A 6,975-nucleotide genomic window follows, 5' to 3' on the forward strand; every position below is an offset into this window, starting at 1 on the left:
CACCCTGCGTCCTCTCCCTAGAACCTGATGCCTGGAAACAGCCATGCTGGCCGCAGGCTCTGCACAGCGCAACGCATGCGAGCCGATGTTGGGAATGATCATTGGTCTGCAGGGTTTCTCTTACCCAAGATTCAGCTTGAGCTTTGGGGGTTTTGTTTTGTTTTCATTATCTTGAGCTTATTTACTGTGTGGGACACAAGCTCCTGCGGTGGGAAAGCTCTGCCCGATTTATTGCAGCTGTCAGTACAGGACTGGGCAAGCCAGGGGTGAGGGCTGTACCTCTCCAGTGAGGCCACAGCATGCGGTAGGCGACGGGGGACTTTCAGCTGCCCTTCCCAGCCCCTTATCTCTAGGCACACAAAGCAAATTGACCAACGGCTCGCAGATGCCCTGTAGAGCTTGGAAGGCAGAAGATAGAGCAGAAAGCCCCCCTCTGCCACGCTGCCCAAGAGAGTTGAGGAAGGGGCCGCGGGTGCCCTGCCCTGCAAAGCAACAAGCCCTCTGGAGGAGACCCTTAGATGCCTGCTTTCTGCCCAGCCCCAGACAAATGGCTTTGCTGTCTTTCAGGCACGCTCAAGACAGTCACAGAAATCAAAACATTTCCACCCCAGGCTCCTTGCAACCGAAGCCTGGCATGTGATCCAGGCTCTGCTGCTGAAGTTCACCTGCACAGGACTTCAGCTCAGAGGCCACTGTTTGGCAAGAGCGGTGGCAGAGGCGGCTGCTGCAGGGACAGTGGGGGTCACAGGGCTGTGTTCCTGGCATCGTGGTGGGTGCAGTCGGACAGGGGCACCTGTGCCTTTTCTTCCAGGGTGGTTTGCAGCTTTGTCATTCCATAGCCAGCTTCTATTGCTCGCAAGTAAGAGCCCTGAATGGGAGGCTGCTCCACATCTGCCCCAGCTGTTGCTCCTGGGGACCCTGCAGGGCATGCCATAGTGCTGGGCACCATGCCAGGGGCTGCACCTGCCCTGTCTCACGGAGCCCTCATGACACAGGTGTTAGGTACTAGCTTATTTTTTGTCAGTTTACCTAAGATCCCTGAGCGGAGCTGCTTAGGGGGAAGGGAAGCTTTTTTAGGCTCACAGCCTTGGAGGCTCCCAGTCTGAGAGCAGGGGCCCTGTTAGTCTGGCGTCCCATGGGGGCAGAACACGTGCACGTGAGCCAGGAAGCAGGGAGGACGCACACTCATCTGACGCAACCAGCCCTCTCGTGAGAGCCGGTTTTGAGAGCAAAACCCCAACAACCTAAAGACCTCCTGTTAGGCCCACCTCCCAGATGCCGTAATAAGATCAAGTCGGCACCCTGAATCTATCAACCACTCGCATTACTCCATCAACATGAGACTTTGGGGTTTAAACAGTCAAGAGTCTAAGAAGCCAAATCCTGTTCACACCACAATAGTACTGCTCTATTTTTTTATTTATTTAAAAGGCAGAGTTATAGAGGGAGAGGCAGAGAGAGAGAGAGAGATCGATCTTCCACCCACTATTTCACTCCTCAAATGGCTGCAGTGGCCAGGACTGGCCAAGACAAAGCCAGGAGTCAGGAGCTTCTTCCAGGTCTCCCATGTGGGTGCAGGGGCCAAAGGACTTGGACTATCCTCCACTGCTTTCCCGGGTGCTTTAGCAGGGAATTGGATTGGAAGTGGAGCAGGCAGGACTCAAATGGGTGCCCATGTGGGATGCCAGCATTGCAGGCAGCTGCTTAGCCTGTAACGCCACAACAATGGCACCAACAGAACCCTTCTTGTCTGCACTGATGGTGAACAAGAACTGAGATAGCAGGACATCCCAGGACCTGTCCAAGGTCATACAAGAGGACGATTAAGTGTGGTGCTGATGGGTAAGTTTTTGGAGCTAACCACAGTTTCTAAGCCATCACTTAGATAGCTCTTCATGCTTTGCTCCATGGTGGGGCTGGCAGAGCTGGCAGGTCATGCAGTCTCATAACATTATCTTCTCTTTCCCGACATAAGGAGCAGTAATACCTTACTAAATTTACAGGTGGTAAAATAAAGTCACAAAGATATCTCACTGTCCAAGAAAGACATTTCCAAGACACCATCAGAGACAACTGGCCCCACTGCTAGCTCCCACCTCCAGGGTCTCTGCAGCTCACCTGGGACCAGGCGTGCAGGCGGGTACACAGCAAAAGGAGCCGCAAGCTTGCCTTCAGCACAAGGTCACGGTGCACAGCCTTGGTGCAAATACATCTTAACACAGGTGATTTCTTTTCCATCCATTTTCAAGCTCTTATTTCATTTCCCCAATTCCAAGACCAATACATCTTGGCATTAGGGCTGATTTGATGTGTGATGTAGACAGTCTAATTAAGGGGAGGGTATTTTATCAGCTCCTCTAAATTTTCTTTGCTCTGACCTACAATTTTTTATACTGGGTTTACGTTGCATTTATTCATAAGGGCCGCGCTCCCATTTGTCACGGCTGCATTACCGGGCCATCTAACGAAGACTCGGCTATAGCAGCCTGTAGCTCATTCATCCTCCACAGCAAAACTAATAACGCAGCAGGCAAACAGCTGCCTGCTCCAGGGCTTCTGTGGGCCTCCCCAAGGCATCCAGACTTTATTTTTGCTTAGCTTAGCTCCAAACTGTAAGAGACAAGTGTCGGGTGTCAACTTCCAGCCACTGACACCTCATGCCCTAGTCCCCTGCGCAGCCCATGGCTTAAAAGAGGCTGGGATGAGAGCGGCCAGGAGCCTGCTTCTCCACACGTTTACTGAGCGCCACCTACAGGCCGGGCTCAGAGTTGTAAATCTGCAAATGAGTGATGCCGCCGCTCTTGGCCAAGTGTCCAGGGAAAGAAACAATTCTCTGCTTAGCCAAGTACCAAGGCTGCGGGCAAGCCGGCAAGATCGTCCACTCTCACCTCTTGGCTCTGCGAGGGCGACCTTCCCAACCCATCCTGTGCCACACGACCGTGCTGTCTCTGACTTGTGGACCTGACGGATGCACCAGTGCGTGTTGTTGCTGGCAATGCTAACAGACCCCAGCGAACGGAGCGGCTTAACCCACAGAAGTTTGCAGTCCCAAGTTCTGTGGGGCAGAGGTCCACGGTCAAGATGTCGCAGGGCTGCTTCCGCTGAACGTGAGTGGGGAAGGTGCTGCTCTGGGCCTGTGCTGCCTGCATCTCCTCCCATCGCCTACCCTCTTTCCGCTTCTGCATCCGCATTTCCCCTCTTTGCAAGCACACGGGTCGTGCTGGAGGAGGGCCCACCCCAGCAACCTCACTGCGGCTCAGTTCCCTCTATCAAGACCCTGCCTCCAAATCGTGCCACATTCTGAGGTGCTAGAGGCCAAGACTTCCACGCAGGAATTCTTGGAGAGCAAAGATGTGGCCGGAGCTAATTTAAGTAAAGCTCACAGCCAGCCCCCAGCAGCACCCTGCAATTGGCACACTGGAAAGCAAGCTAAGAGTTCACAGTGGAGCGTTCTGCACTGGCCACTGCTTTCTGAGCCTCGGGTTTCTTCTCTGGAACACAAGAGCCCTGCACTGGGCCCCCGAGAGCCCTCGGAGTTCCAGGGCCCAGTTGCTGGCGGAGCGATGGAAGTCAAGGCCACGGAGCAGGGAGGGTCTCTGTGGGCTTCCCCTCTCCCAGGCAGGCTGGTCTGAGGCAATACCGAGATCCGAGCCTCAGGGGTGTTTTATACTGCCAACGGGGACAGTGATAGCATTTGTCCTTATGAAGGTGGAGGCTGCTAAGGCTGTGAGGGGCCGGGCACACAGCTGTCACTCCGTGTGTGTGACCTGCGATGGGCATCACTCTGGCATCAGGAGTGAGCCAGCTTTTCATCCAGATCTTTGTTCTCAGGTGGCGGCTGCTGGGAATAAGGACGGGGTGCCCATCCCCCACCTACTCCCCTCTGGCGTCCTGTGCTGCAGCACGAAGGGACAGAGAGGAATGGAGGCCTGGGCTGGCAGGCTCCTGGGGACCTGGTGGCAGGCCCTTCCCCACCTCCATCGTCTCCCAGGCCTGCCCCATGCTACCTGACCTCACACGCACGTGAGGGCCGGAATCTCAGGTGACAGTTTTGCTCGCTGTATTTTATAATCTGTATGAGCTACATTAGACTCTGGGAAGGTCTCACAAGTGTCTCTCTCCCATTGGGCACCGCGGGACACAGCAGCTACATTACACCAGCCTGCTTGAGGTCTCCAGCCACCACGTGGCTCACGGCCACCGACTGTCAGTTATACTCTGATGTCTGTTCTCACCTGGGTGACAAGCAGCTCGGGGAAGCTGCTTTTTGATTCCCACGCTGAGCCAGCCCCTCTGACTGGTGGGTACCCCTACATCACACGAGTAGGTGGAGGGAGGCGGGCAGGCAGGATGCAAATCCCTGTCGGTCTGACTCCAAGGCCGCCCACCTGGCCTAACGCTGTCTGGACCATGCTTTGCCAGCCCCTCTGACTCATGGATGCACTGCTCTCAACCCATGGTTGTCTGTGGTGGTGGTGCCCCCTGGTGGCACAGGAGGGCTCCACAGGCACTGGGCAGCAGAGTCCTCTGCACCCAGGGCACAGCTTGACTCCGCCAGAGCTGTGTTTCTCAGAGGCATCCCTCAGAGACATCTGCTTGGGGTGAGGGCCCAGCAAACAGCAGTGAGATGACTTCTGGGGTTGGGGCTCCCCCTCTGCATTGCATCCTCCCAGTCAGGGCACGCGGACGAGGGCCTGCTGGGATTTCCATTTTTCCAGGCACTGGTTTATGGAGGATGGGAGACAGGAGAGGATAATGCAGTCGGCATTCAGGACTTGAAGACTCTTTGCCTGCCATGCAGTCTTTTCCCCGGGCCACCATCAAGACGCTTCAGTAATCTATGGAACTCCCGTGGTGCTCTGTGGCACTCGGGAGGCAGACCCAGAGAAGGAGCTCTTTCCGACATTACAAAGTGAGCATAAAAAAAGTACAGGGGCTGGCAGTGCAGCGCAGCAGGTAAAGTTGACACCTGTGACACTAGCATCCCATATGGGCACCGGTTCAAGTCCTGGCTGTTCCACTTCCAATCCAGCTCCCTGCTAATTCACCTGGAAAAGCAGTAGAAGATGGCCCGCGTGTTTGGGCCCCTGTCCACATGGGAGGCCTGGAGGAATCTCTTGGCTTCTGGCTTCAGCCTGGCCCAGCCCCAGCCATTACATCTGGGGAGTGAATCAGAGGATGGAAGACTCTCCTTGCCCCTCAGAACTCTGACTTTCAAATAAATAAGTCTTTAAAAAAAATACTAGCAGGCAAATGCTCCCTGTGCCAGACTGCATGGGGCAAACCAGTAGCAGCAGAGAGCGAGCCACTTGGCGGAGCAGGCTGCCCTCCTGCCTCTGGTGTGTGCCCACTGCCATCCTCCTCCTTCTGTTCCCCTTTGCCGGCATTCCTTGCAGCCTAAATACCAATGAGCAGCCTCAGTGCCATCTGGCTTGGCGGTCATCTGAGATCCGCGGGAGCCACATTGACCATTGCTGTGGCTGCCAGCCTCTCACGGCTGCTGAGCACTTGAAACGTGGATCCTGTGAATGGAAATGGGCTGGTAAGCATGAAATGTACATTGGATTTTGAAAACTTTATGTTGAAAGGATATTTTGGATATACTGTCTGGGTATGTAAAATATTTTCTTAAAAGTTAATTCACATGTTTTTAGACTTCTCTGATGTGGCTACCAGATCATTTCACATAAGGAGTGCCCTGTCATCTTATTTCTGTTTGCAGGCTGCCTAAGAGGTTAAACACATACACACACACACGCACACACCAAAAACCCAAGGCTGCACCTCGCAGCCCGGTAAAACGTTACACACCGAGTAACCACAAGGGGGCGGTCCTGCAACGCATGACCAGCAGGAAGCAGGCTGGCTCCCCAGCCAGCCGTCACAACTTGGTTTCCAGTAGTTAGTAAGTACTTCACTTACATGTCTGATTGCAATCTTGTGAGGTCAGCTTTTAAATCCTTTTTCCTAAAAATGTCTATGGTCCATATTGTGTTGTCCTTTACCAGAAATAACTCTTCTAGGGCAGGAATCCAAAACCCTTGAAAAGCAACGCACAAAGTGGGATTTGAAGGAAGCTGGAAGCTCCCCTCTGACCTCTGGGAATGAAGAGGGACTTTGCCCTCCAGGCTGAAAGCGCCCTGAGCTGGCCATAGTCAGCAGGGAGCCCGGGTAACAGCTGCAGGTGAGAGGGCTCAAGCACGCTTCCGGTAAGGCGAGGCTTAGCAGAACTGGCAGGACACACAGGTGCGCTCCTGTTTTCACCAAAGTGCTACCATCTGAGTGCACGCTGGCACTACCTCTGTGCCAGCAATTCACGTCCATCAAGTCTTAAAAACAACCATATCCTTTGGCCCGGTAATTCCACTTCTAGTAGCTTACCAGGAAAATTTTAAACTGCACAGAGATTTAGCCAAGAGGATATTCACCCAGCAAGCTAGTATCCAAACTGTACATTAACATGGAGTTGGTCAAGTCAGTTAAAGCACATACGGCTGAGACATGGAATATTTTGCAATTAATAAAAACTAAGTATTTATTTTTAAATATTTTATTTATTTGAAAGAGCTGCAGAGAGAGGTAGAGACAGGGAGAGAGGTCTTCCATCCGCTGGTTCACTCCCCAGATGACTGCAATGGCGGAGCTGTGCCGATCCAAAGTCAGCAGCTTCCTCCGGGTCTCTCTCGCCAGTGCAGGGGCCCAAGGACTTGGGCCATCTTCTACTGCTTTCCCAGGCCATAGCAGAGAGCTGGATCGGAAGTGGAGCAGCTGGGGCTCAAACCGGCGCCCATATAGGATGCTGGTGCTTCAGGCCAAGCCTTTAACCCACTGTGCCACAGCACCGGCCTCAAAACTAAGTATTTATTAACACGAACAGACATTTATGCTAAAACCTGTGCAAAGGCTCAGCAAAGGAATCATGTCCAATATTTTTTTTTTTTGCTTAGAAAAGAACAAAAGCCATTTAGAGCATAC

At 53.3% G+C, this 6,975-nt stretch overlaps 1 protein-coding gene across 3 annotated transcripts in view; it reads right to left on the minus strand.

Annotated features, from left to right (window-relative positions):
• Positions 1-6,534: 6,534 nt before the first annotated feature.
• The window catches only part of RBM15 (RNA binding motif protein 15), a 60,241-nt gene continuing 59,800 nt past the window's right edge, over positions 6,535-6,975 (minus strand). For all 3 annotated transcript variants that reach the window (XM_070077913.1, XM_070077911.1, XM_002715788.5), the window contains one exon: positions 6,535-6,748. The gene's annotated coding sequence lies outside the window, so the exon portion shown is untranslated. The remainder of the gene's footprint in view (positions 6,749-6,975) is intronic.

Source organism: Oryctolagus cuniculus, chromosome 7 (genome assembly GCF_964237555.1).
Source record: "Oryctolagus cuniculus chromosome 7, mOryCun1.1, whole genome shotgun sequence".
In the NCBI taxonomy this organism is placed as follows: Eukaryota; Metazoa; Chordata; class Mammalia; order Lagomorpha; family Leporidae; genus Oryctolagus; species Oryctolagus cuniculus.